Source organism: Schistocerca americana, chromosome 3 (assembly GCF_021461395.2).
Source record: "Schistocerca americana isolate TAMUIC-IGC-003095 chromosome 3, iqSchAmer2.1, whole genome shotgun sequence".
NCBI lineage: Eukaryota > Metazoa > Arthropoda > Insecta > Orthoptera > Acrididae > Schistocerca > Schistocerca americana.
The window spans coordinates 115,191,872-115,205,494 of NC_060121.1; positions in this window are offsets into that span (position 1 = coordinate 115,191,872).

Below are 13,623 nucleotides of genomic sequence, written 5' to 3' on the forward strand. Positions count from 1 at the left end.
TACGCTTCGCAATTGAAAGCAGTCAAAAACGCAGGCAGGTGTCAGGGTTTTCCTTAAGTTCGCACGACTCTAGGAGTGTCGTAGAGGCAAAGAATATATGTATTAAACCCTCACATATGTTGCTGCATTTTTCATCACGACATACAACCTAAACCACGTGTCGTACAGCGTCATATTTGTGTAGGTACATTGGTTAAAATGGCTCTGAGCACTATGTGACTTAACATCTATAGTCATCAGTCCCCTAGAACTTAAAACTACTTAAACCTGACTAACCTAAGGACATCACACAACACCCAGTCATCACGATTCACTGAGTGTTACGCCCATCCACGTAACTACGTCGCCCTCCCGTACCATGTGCTGTCCGTGCACTCACAGATTTATGGACAGCCCTGCAGGATTCATGGTGGGTGCAGTTCCCTCCATCACTACTTCAGACGTTAGTCTCGTCCATGCCACGTCGTGTTGCGGCACTGCTGCGAGCTCTCGCAAAGGTCAAGCAGTACAGTAATGCGTATTTTAACCGAGGAACTACAACGACACTGGGTTGCACCACTCATTTCGTGAAACGAATCGCGCGCAAATGGCTTCATATGTGGCTGTAGACACGGCGACCCCAGTGTTCTCTTCACTGTCGTCGTTTTGTGAGCGCAGTAGTCTTGTCTAAAATGACTTTTTGGCAGCTGCACGAGTTGTGAGGGAGCTAATGCCTGATTACGTTAAATCGCTCCGTAAGAAAAAAAATAAGAAACGTGTTCGGTTTCAAAAAAAAAAAAAAAAAAAAATGGTTCAAATGGCTCTGAGCACTATGGGACTTAACATCCGTGGTCATCAGTCCCCTAGAACTTAGAACTACTCAAACCTAACTAACGTAAGGACATCACACACATCCATGCCCGAGGCAGGATTCGAACCTGCGACCGTAACAGTCGCGCGGTTCCGGACTGAGCGCCTAGAACCGCGAGACCACCGCGGCCGGCTGTTCGGTTTCGTGACTGGATAAACAAAAGGCGGTAGTTTGGTTGCCCAGCGATCTTGGTGAAAACAATTGTAATGGAAGACACAAAAAGTGATTTTAATTATCTTAGAATGCCAACAGAACAGTGCATGTTTCTTCTAAACGCACTTAATACTGCAATAAGGAACAAAAATACTGTAATGTCTGAAGCATACTCGCCAAAACTAAAATTACAAATCACGTTGTGTGCAATATACTGCCCAGAACACCCGTTCTCCTTGAAAGTGCAATTTAACTCGCTGACGATACATTTACACTAACACCAAATTTAATTCAGCCTTTTTCCACTGAGTTTCGAAGAAAAAATATAGCCCACCAAGTTGTGGAAAATGAGTTTGGAATTGCCGTTTCCAAATTTCGCTTGTATGAAATACTATTGCCACTGTGGTACGCGTAGAAACAGTTGTCAAAATTGTCACAGCTACAAGTACGACTCACAACGGGCAGAGAAAAACTGGTGTCAAACAACACGCACAACACAGCTAACAGAAAAGGAGCACGTCGATAATGGAGTTTACCACTAAGGAAGAAGGAGAAGTAAATGCAAACCCACAATAATTATTCGAAATAGACTGCATGGAGGAGAGAACTTCTTGCAACAGACTTTCTTTAAGATGGGTCTGTACAGCGGCAGCATTTTAAAGTTTAATGATATGTACTATAATTTCTGAACGGGAAGCACTACTGTGACTTTCAGATAAATGAATATTGGATAAAGAACTGAGTTTTCCACATTTGTATAGCCTTTCCTCCTGTCAAAAAATTTTCCTTAAAAAAGAATCGGCCAGTTCGAACCATGGGATTTTAGTTTTATAGAACTACGCTCTTCGCCGGCCGGAGTGGCCGTGTGGTTCTAGACGCTACAGTCTGGAACTGCGAGACCGCTACGGTTGCAAGTTCGAATCCTGCCACAGGCATGGATGTGTGTGATGTCAAAAAAAATGGCTCTGAGCACTATGGGACTCAACTTCTGAGGTCATTAGTCCCCTAGAACTTAGAACTAGTTAAACCTAAGGACATCACAAATATCCATGCCCGAGGCAGGATTCGAACCTGCGACCGTAGCGGTCCTGCGGTTCCAGACTGCAGCGCCTTTAACCGCACGGCCACTTCGGCCGGCTATGTGCGTGATGTCCTTAGGTTAGTTAGGTTTAAGTAGTTCTAAGTTCTAGGGGACTGATGACCTCAGAAGGTGAGTCCCATAGTGCTCACAGCCATTTGAACCATTTTCAACTACGCTCTTCTATATTTTACATGGCAGTATCTTCCTTGAGTCATTTATACACACTCCTAATTGAATGGAACTTTCCCCACAGCTCAGACATTGTCAGTCCATCCATGTTCATACGGCCTCGAGCGCAGGAACACGACGTTGCTTTCTTTTGTAGTCACCATCATCGAAATCTCACAAACACATAAGCATGGCACTGATATCCAAAAAGCGGACAATTTCCTTCGTTTCTCACTACGTATTTCATTTTGTTTCCACTATACCGACACACCTAGCCGCAAGACTTATGCAATCACTGTTTCCGAAGTTGGGACAAGTCGAAAGCGTTTAGTTTCACCAACGAGTTGCGCAAACGCACGCCGCGAAAACACAATGGCCGGTAGCGCAGTTGCGTGCGATCCATTGTCGCCGTGTAAACTATTCTTGTATCGAAATTGTGCTGCGAGCCATAGCGCCTGCGCGTTGCGCAGTTGAGAAAGTCGTTGGTGAAACTATACAGTTTTGGGGCCTTCCAACTTTTATGACATGAAACTATCGGTTGCGTGTGTTTTTAGGTTTAAATACGACATCGAGTGAGAAATAGAGAGTTGTCGGCTCTTAGGCAGTTACGCGATGCATAGGTGCTTGCGAGACGTTAATCATGATCATAGTAGAATAGAAGCTTTCGAAAAGTGGTGCTACAGAAGAATGCTGAAGATTAGATGGTATCTCATAACTAATAGGATCGGGGAGGTGGAGCTCGTAGCACAACTTGAGTAGAAGAAGGGATCGGTTGGTAGGACATGTTCTGAGACATCGAGGTATCACCAATTTAGTATTGGAGGGCAGCGTGGAGGGTAAAAATCGTAGAGGGAGTCCAAGAGATGAATACACTAAGCAGATTCAGAAGGCTGTAGGCTGCAGTAGGTACTGGGAGATGAAGAAGCTTGCACAGGATAGAGAGCATCAAACCAGTCTCAGGACTGAGGACCACAATAACAACAACAGTAAGAGTAAAGTACTACACAGCACTGCAGATGATACGGTTCTTCGTAAGATGAACGTCGAAGGATTGACGACATCAGCGTTACTGAGCAAACTACATTCAGGATGAAATAATAAAGTTAATAAAGTTCTCTTTTAGGAATTCTGAAATTGTTGTGGATGCTCTGGTGTCAGTATGAAGCCTTGCCGAATCCACTGACTAAATAGCCGGCTTCGATGGACGCAGAACTGTGCAATTACGGAAGATATCCAAAGAATGCAATACGGAATTAATGGCGAAAATAGAAAATGTAAAGTGTACGAAGCGAAAATCTTTGATATCTGAAATTCGGAGGAAAGGAACTTCCCAAACAGGTGGTATTACAAATATCTGAAAGATATTTGGAACACGATATGGATATTTGCGGAAATGAACGCAATGTGGTCTGCTCTTTCAATTCCAACGATAATCGTTATTGGATCTTCAACTCTGTTAAGAAGATTCGTGAATTTTGATTTTGACGTCAATCCCAGGTGGAGAAAGTAGCTTCTGGTGTCTTACAACGGGGTCGCTGAACATGTCCAGTCTTGGATCCAAACTTTTTTTTTACTGATTTCAAGCAAATAAACACGAACTTTTCCACTAATATTGGTTAAAAACAGTCTTGGTTGTATTTTTAGTTTCTTATTTTTCAACGATGCGTTTCACATTATTTATGCATCTTCAGGTTACCTTTTCTAGATGGAAGCGAGAGGCACCAAGATCTGCGTAACGCGTTCCCGTTCACAGGAGCGAGTAACCGAGTAAGATGGGGGCTCAGGTAGTAAGCATAATGCTTACTACCTGAGCCCAGGTGGTATCTTCCATCTAGAAAAGATAACCTGAAGATGCCTAAATAAGGCGAAACGCGTCGTTGAAAATTAAAGAACTAAAAATACAATCAAGACTGTTTTTAACCAATACTGTTAAGCACTGGTTTGCTGTATACCACATATGGATTGGAAGAATTTTCCACTAATGACTGAAAAGCCCACCTTATTTCCTGATATATCTGTAGCTTTTCTGGTACTCAAAAAACTTTTAAACTGAAGTGTACATTGATGTTGCCGTGTGGACAGCCATTTACGAAACTAATTTCGAAACGTTGGTTTCATGAAATGAGTTTCGCAATTTCTGTCTCCGTGTAAACGAGGGTTAACAGCCGCAGTGCACATTCCGACGTAGAGTGTCTATATGGAGCTACGGTAAGCGACAAGAGAGACGATAGTAGCGCAGAGGCTGAAACGTCTCTATGGACTCGTTTCATACACGCTTGTCTCACTGGATTCTGTGCATCCTATTCTGTCCACCACCTGATTGCGGATTAATCAAACTAAGGCTTATTAAATGACATCATGTTTCATTTTTTTTGTGTTCCGTAGGAAATCATGACCTGTATTTATTACGTTCCAGCACGCCCTTGTGAAATTTGGCGTTTACTGTTGTTCTCCTTGGAACGAACCCTAATAATAGTAACTACCAGTACCGGAAAACACAATAAGCATGGCTCTGATATTTGATTTTGACCGGCGTGCCTTTTTAGGGCGAGGAGAATCAATGGTTTTCCGTTGGGAACTCTGAATTTTTTTTCAGTGTCATATCCACAGATTCAAGTTTGATCTGCAGTTACAATTTTGGAGATGAAGTCCAGATATGAATGAAGGCGATCCTTCAACTGAAACACGATTTTTCTTTTGTTCGTCAGTCAGAGGTCTGGGCACAAATTTTGCACTCACTCGCTTCATTTGCAAATTATCGGTTAAAATGCTTCACATGGACCCGTAGAAAATGCCAAGTTCTTCGGTAAGCTCTCTAATAGTCACTCGCGTGTTTGATTCAACAATTTTTGCCACTATTAGCACGTTTTCTTCAACGTTTTAGGCTAATGGACATCCCGAGCGTTGCTCGTCTTCTACCGACCCATTTCCGCTTGAAATAGCTCACACCACTTGTGAACAGTCTTCAGAGTTACAGCATTAACTCCATACTCCAATTTCGAAATTTTATCAGTTTCGCTTTTGCAACTTGAAACACTACTTAACGTTCGCATGTTGTTCGAAATCCACGCGCGACAGGCGAGGTAAACACAAAGTCGCTCTAGCGTTCCTGGACGCTGACCGACAAGTCGGAAAGAGTTCCAACTTGACGCTGCCTGTTTTAACGGATTAGCCTGTCGGATAAATTACATCATATTGTCGTAACATCAGCAGTTCCTGCTGAAAAAATTTCATCCACGGCATTTTTTCTTCACAGCTATATTGTTTGTCTCAGGGATATACTGTAGGTGTGATCATTCTCGCGGAGTGTGGACTAATTTCATACATGTAACAATATCTGCATCTACATAGAGACTCCAGAAGCCACCGTCTGGTGCGTGACGGAGGGTAGCCTGTACCACTACTGGTCGTTTCTTTTCCTGTTCCACTCGCAAATAGAGGGCAAAACGAATATCTGTATGCCTGTGCACGAGACATAATCTCTCTTACTTCATCTTCATGGTCCTTAAGCGAAATGTACGCCGGTTTCAGGAGAATCGCTCTGCAGTCAGCCTCAAATGCCGGTTCTCTAAATTGACTTCTTGGCTCCTCGGAGAGAATGTCGCGTTCCCTCCGGTGATTCCCATTTGAGTCCCCGAAGCATCTCCGTAATACTTGCGTGTTGTTCGAACCTACCTGTAGCAAATATAGTATCTCGAGTCTGTATTGCTTCGATGTCCTCCTCCTATCCGACCTGGTGCGTATCCAAAACAATGGAACAGTATTCAAAAACGGGTCGCATTAGTGTCCTGTAGGCGGTGACTATACAGATGAACTACACTTTCCTAAAATTTTCCGAATATACGGAAGTCCACCATCTGCCTTCCGAATTACATTCCTTACATGTTCAGTTCATTTCATACTGCTTTACGAAGTCAAACCTAGGTATTTCATCGACGTGACTTGTCAAGCAGCACACTATTAATCTCTATGCGTGCATTAAGGGTTGTTTTTCCTACTCATCTGCATTAACTTAATTTTTTCTACATTTTGAGCCATCCACCATTAACCACACTTTGCAGGATTTTTCGCTGTTTGGAGTGGAGAGCTGGGGTAATTAAATGGCGAGAGTGAGCTAAATACCATTTACGACAATGATGGAATCTGAAGGAATGATTTAAAATTTATGCTGCGACCAGGACTTGAACCCGGGTCTCCTTGCATACTAGGCAGGAATGCTAACCAACAGATGACTGCAGTACTATGGTTAACGTCACTGCGGGTGTACATAACTCCAGTGCCCTCCCCGACACAAATTTCAATTCATATCTTCGGCTTATTTTTCCCTTCTTACATCTTGTTGGGAATGGCATTGGAATAAATTTCCTTAAATTTACGTCTATGGTCACAAACTTTTTGTTCACAGATTACCGGTGCAGCAGAAAACTAGTGTATGCCTACGGTAGCGACATCTGGTTAATTTGCAACACAAACATCTTGTGGCTACTGTAGGGCGGCTTGCTTTGTTCACTAGAGCTATTGCCAACATGACTCGTGCATATGCTGTTATTTACATGTATTTGACGATGCTGGTGCTGATTTTGCATTTAACATTTGACGATGCCACTATGGCTGCAGTACATTAGGACACTGTTTTTATAAAACACAGGTATTCTTCTTCATGTTTAAAGCACACAAATGCATATATATGTCAGTAGTACTTTTTATTACGGTCTATTTATTGTTTTTAAGCTGTAGACAATCTGCGAGTGTATTTATGTTTTTCCCATATTTTTTGCTGCAGATCTGAAGATGGTCATTATAGACCGAAACCGGTAATCTGTGAACAAGAAGTTTGTGGCCATAGAATTAAATTAAAGGAAATTTATTCTATATACGGGTCACTGTTTTTTTTTTTTTTTCGTGACAATGTTGTGAAAGGCATTGGACTTGAGTAGTCCATGCAGGAATGTTATCCAATGTGCTGCGTGTATGTAGTAGCCTCTTGCCTAGTAACCAAGGAGCCCCGGCTGTAGCACAGATATTAATTCATTTCTTCAAACTCCATTATTATAGTAGATAAAGATGAGACTTACATGTCTCGAGGAAAATTTAATAATAAGATGTACAGATGAATACCATTTGTTAACAACAGCATCCCTTAGATGAAGCCAGTACTCTTGGCTGGCTATAGAGGGCCAGCCAGCCTCGTGGTTGCAGGACTATCAGCTGAGCACCACGGTTTCTCCAGTCATCAGCTCTGATCTCAACCTGCGACTAACACAGGTATCAGGCAGCGGCCCATTAACCATTTCCCAAAGCCTTTAACCACAGTGAACAGTAGTTTATCCAAGAAAGCGATACAGGCAGACTGTGGAAGTACTGTGGATAGTAAAAACTGAACTGAAATTATGAAAGCAACTTCATTTCCTTTAAAGCCTCAATAAATAGGAAGAAACAGCTTAAAGAATCTATCCTGACACACTGACATTACTATCTTTAAAGTATATCCAGTCATTAATAAAAGTTTTACTCAATAAAATACTATAATTAAACTGATCAAAATGAAATATGAGTTTAATTACTTCGGCCCCGCGGTTAAGATTCACAATACGCGTAAAGCAAATACAACGGTCATCCACATACACTGGACATCAACCACTACAAACCACACACGTACAATACAATTACTAATACCTATCTCACTGGCTTGTCATGCAGCATTGCGCTTTAGCTCGTTACTGGCCAAACACCAAGACCTAAACAAATCGCGCAGCGGGGTTTGATGGCTGAGGACAGCTTAAGATAAAGTTGTGCTAAAGAATTCTTGCTTAACAGCCTCACTTCTGTTTTAAATTAACTTAAACCAAAAGTAAACAGTAACTTCAATTATCGTGGTACACCACTTCTAAGACTGAAGATGTGGCCATCTGAGGAGCCAGTGATTCTAGATTTTTTTCCTTTTTTTTAAGAATTTGAATACACTGTGACCAGCATTGAAACAGCACTCTGGGACAACGCGCCTTAAGCCTCGATTTGACTTAGACTGATGCTGGACACCACTATCACACCAATAACGTTTAAAACCTACAATCCTAACGGTATATTACACGGTAACCAAAGTTATGATTACAGAGAAGTCTTTCACAGCATCGCCCAGCTGGGGCTAAACGTAAACGCTTCAATAATTTAGCAAAATTTGATAAGCCCTTGCACAGACAACACACACTGAGAGGATGTGTTAACCACATTCCCATGAAAGTAGAGCAACTCTGGCGACCCTTACCACAGTAAGCAAAACAGAAAAAAGACTGAACGAGGTAAAACTTCTAGTTACTTCCGGAAACCAGACCAGTAGCAGCAAGTTACACAACAACGACGGTACAGTTAAAAGCGCCACACTTCGTGATACAACTTCGCATCAGTCTCAAACAACACTAACTTTGTTCCGCGTCGATTGGTACTGCACAAAATCCATATAACCCAGCAGTGTTTGTTCTATAGCGCAGACTGTCCAATGGTTTATGCAGTTCTCAACGTTGGCTGTCGGTAGTGCAATCAAACCACGTTGTACTACCGATCCCCATTCTACATTAAAAGTGAATACTCGGAGACACAGTGAGACTAAAGGCTTCAGCAGCGGATGACTATATAGTAGATTCATCTATGCATTACCCAATCTTAGAAGGCTGGACAAATCCTACTGACTGCTACAACGACGTTAAGAACTCTCATCGGCAAACAGAATAAATCGCCAGTCAACTGCAACGTTCGAAAAACCAACCTTCTTTCAACACACAATTCTTCTTTTGCCTTATCAGTACCACATGCATAATACACACATCAAAAGTGTTTTGCATCACCCCGGTTCCCAGAATTCCTGAAGCTGTACGTTGACTGTCCCTTTGACTGTTCACAGATGTCACTTAACCGTTCATAGAGGTAAACATCCAAGCACGAGCAGCGCCTATTAGACGAAGGGGTCCGACAGCCGATCAGTTCCAGTCATTCCACCAGGAAGGAGATACACGGCTCGTTTTGTCTGTAGTTCAAACATGCCAGGACGGTCAATACCGCGGTTCAATCGCATCCGCATTGTTACTTTGTGCCAGGAAGGGCTCTCAACAAAGGAAGTGTCGAAGCGTCCTGGAGTGAACCAAAGCGATGTTGTTCTGGCATGGAGGAGATACAGAGAGACAGGAACTATCGTTGAGAAGCCTCGCTCAGGCCGCCCAAGGGCTAGTATTGCAGTGGATGACCGCTACCTACGGATTATGGCTCGGAGAAACCCTGACAGCAGAGCTACCATGTTGAATAATGCTTTTCGTACAGCCGCAGGGCCTCGTGTTACGACTCAGAACTGTGCGCAATACGCTACATGATGCACCACACCTGACGTCCTTGGCGAGGTCCATCGTTGCAACCACGACACCATGCAGCGCGGTACAGATGGGCCCAACAACATGCCGAATGGACCACTCAGGATTCCCATCACATTCTCTTCACCGATGAGTGTCGCATATGCCTTCAACGTCGGAGACGTGTTTGGAGGCAACCCGGTCAGGCTGAACGCCTTACACACACTGTCCAGCGAATGCAGCAAGCTGGAGGTTCGCTGCAGTTTTGGGGTGGCATTATGCGGGGTCGACACACGCCGCTGATGGCCGTGGAAGGTGCCGTAACAGCTGTATGATAGCTGAATGCCATCCTCCGACAGATAGTGCTACCATATCTGCAGCACACTGGCGAGGCATTCGTGTTCATTAACGGCAATTCGCGCCCCAGTCGTGCGCGTCTTGTGAATGACTTCCTTCGGGATAAATACATCGTTCGAGTAGAGTGGCCAGCATGTTCTCCAGACATGAACCCTATCGAACATGCCTGGCATAGATTGAAAATGGCTGTTTGTGGACGACGTGACTCACCAACCACTCTGAGGGATCTACCCTGAATTGCCGTTGAGGAGTGAGACAATCTGGACCAACACTGCCTTGATGAACTTGTGGATAGTATGCCACGACGAATACAGTCTTGCATCAATCCAATACGACGTGCTATAGGGTATTAGAGGTACCGATATTTACAGCAGTCTGGACTGGCACCTCTGAAGGTCTCTATGGTGGTACAACGTGCAATGTGTGGTTTTCATGAGCAATAAAAAGGGCGGAAATTATGTTTATGTTGATATCTATTCCAATTTTCTGTACAGGTTGCGGAACTCTAGGAACCGAGATGATGCAAAACATTTTTTGATGTGTGTAAAACAATTGGAAAGAACTTAGTGGAATTCGCAGTTCACTCTTGCCAGCCAATGCTGTGTCCCCAAAAGGAAAAAGGCTTAACATCCATGCTACGACGCGGTACTACCGTACACCACATTGTCGGTTCATAAACAGGAGGGGTTACAGGTAGTAATTCCCAAAGCCAAATGCCGCTATCTGCTTGCTCAAGTGCTCCTCACTTCTCACAGAGGATGCTCCACCGACGACGGGAGTTGAAGGCCAAAGCCACCCATGTTCGGGCACGTGAACTGAAACCGGCGGAACGATGAACATCCGGCAGCACGCCAACGAGGAACCTTGTCTAAGTCATCTTATATCATCCTCCTACAGTCTCTCAATGATGACACCTTCCCCTACAGCACAGCATCATCAGCTTACAGCCGCAGACCGCTGCTTACCCCATCCGCCAGATCGTTTATGTACTTAGCGGTCCTATCACACTTCCCTGGAACACTCTTGAGGATACCCTTTTCTCTGGTGAACAGTCGCTGTCGGGTACGACATATTGGGTTCTGTTACGTAACGAGTCGTCCAGCCATACACACATCTGGTAAGCTATTTCATGTGCTTGTACCTTCGTTGACAAATCGGCATAGGAGCGCTGTGTAAGATGATTAATCTAAGAATATGGAATCCTCCTATTGCCCTTCGTCTGTGGTTTGTAGGATCTGATGTGAGAAAAGGGCAAACTGAGTTTGGCACGAGCGATGCTTTCTAAAACCATGCTGATTTATGGAGAGAAACTAGCTGTCCAAGTGGACTTGCTTCTTGACGACAATAACCGTACGCAGTTATTATTGTGATAAATTTCTTATGTACCACGGTGGGATTAAAAGAGCAAATTACTTTCTTTCAAATTGTGGTATAAATTTTCTGCCGTTTATGCTAGTTAAGGCTGATAATGGTCATTGACCGAAACTAGTAGCGAATTGCGCAAAATTAATGACAGCTGAAGGTTTCACCACGAATTTTAACAGTAAGAAGCTTTTCCCTCTCAAGGAAATTCATTATGTTCTAACTTAGAATATGTTCAAGGATTATGCAGCTAGCAGCCGATATAGACACTGATCTATAATTTTGCAGGTCCAACCTTTTACCCTTCTTATATGCGGGAGTCACCTACGCCTTTTTTCCATTCGCGAGGGACGTTGCACTACGAGAGAGATTCTCAATGAATGCAAGCTAGGAAAGGGGCCATTGCAGTAAGTACCCTATGTAAAACCGAACTTGGATTCAGTCAGTACCTGGCGACTTATTTGCTTTCTAGTCTTTGAGTTATTTCTCTACACTAGCGATGCTTATTACTATATCCTCCATACAAGAGTCTGTGCGACAGACAAACGACGGTATTTTTGTACAGTTCTCCTGCGTGAACGATTCCTTAAATGCGCAATTTAAAACTTCATCTCTTTTTTTTGCTGTCTTCTATTGCCATACCAGACTGGTCAACAAGTGGCTAAACACAAATCTAATCACTCGTTACATACGCCAGGAATTCTCTCGGGTTTTTGACAAGATCTATTACTAAGGTATACCGGTGGTAGGAGGAGGTACCCAAAATAGCCTGAATTATTTTTAAATTGTTTTCAAAACAACCTTATCTCCTTCAAAATACTCTCCATTACAGCTAATACATTTGTCCCGTTGGTGCTTCCACTGTTTAGAAACATGTTTTGTAGTCGTCTTTAGAAATGGCTGACAGCTCCTTTCTTGGTTTTTTGTTTTCTTCTTCAGTGTTGTCAAATCTTGTCCTTTCATGCCCCTTTTCATGCGTGGAAATAAGAAAAAGTCGCATTGAGCGAAGTCAGAAGAGTAAGGTACGTGGGGCAGAAGCACCATGCCATTTTTAGCGAAACACTGTATAACAGAGATGGCTATGTGTGCAGGGGCGTTGTCGTGATGGAAGAACCAGTCTCCTGTCTGCCACAAACGGATCTTTTCGACGAACACTGTTGCGCAATATTCTTAAAACTTCCAAATAAAAGGTCTAATTGACGGTCTGACCTAGGGGAAGAAACTCTGAGTGAACTACGCCCTTGGCATAAAAAAAAAGCAAATAAGCATTGTTTTGATGTTTGATATGACTTGACGACGGTTTTTTGTATGGGGTGACTATGTCTTCCACTGGCTTCACTGTTGCTTTGTTCCTGCGTTGCAACCACAGCAGCTGTTTTCAACACTAGGACAGCTTCAGCAGCTCCAGTAATGACCTTTGACAGAAAATCTGGATCAATTTCAAGCCGTTGTTTCAAAGCACGACAGGTTTCAGCTCGACGTTCCTTCTGATTGTCAGTCGGAACCCAAGGAACAAACTTGGCTGCAACCCTTTGCATTCAAAAATCTTCCGTTAAAATTCGCTGAACCGAATTCCAAGGAAACCCACTATCCTCTGACAGTTGATCAGTTGTCTGTGAGCACAAGCTCTCGAATGTTTTCCAAAATTTCCGTCGATTCGGGCAGTTGATGGACGTCCAGAACGAGGTTTGTCATCAATCGACATGTCGCCATTTTTAAATCGAGCAAACCATCCGTATACTTGAGTTTTTCCCTGTAGCGTCTTCTTTGTAAGCTGTTTCCAACATTAAAACAGTTTCAGCAGTACTTTTACCAAGTAGGAAACTAAATTTTACAGTTGCACATCGTTTACTTAAACTTGCCATAGGAAAAAACAGTAACGAAACAGCGCTAGCAAAATCAGTCACTGCACATGAAGAAGCCAGGTCGACAACACAGGCAGACTGAATTGGCAACACTGGACTCGCATTCAGGAGGACGACGGTTCAATCCCGCGTCCGGCCATCCTGATTTAGGTTTTCCGTGATTTCCCTAAATCGCCCCAGGCAAATGCCGGGATGGTTCCTCTGAAAGGGCACGGCCGACTTCCTTCCCCATCCTTCCCTAATCCGATGAGACCGATGACCACGCTGTCTGGTCTCCTTCCCCAAAACAACCAACCAACCTGAATTGGCAATGGGTTGCGCTATACGCGCCTAGCGGCATAAAACCTGTTTCTTTATTTTTCTTTCTGTGAACGCCCTCGTAGTTGTAAGGTTCCGCACGATCTTCTTCTAGACACACGAAGTTTCTTTCACTTTCGCCTGTCGTCATTT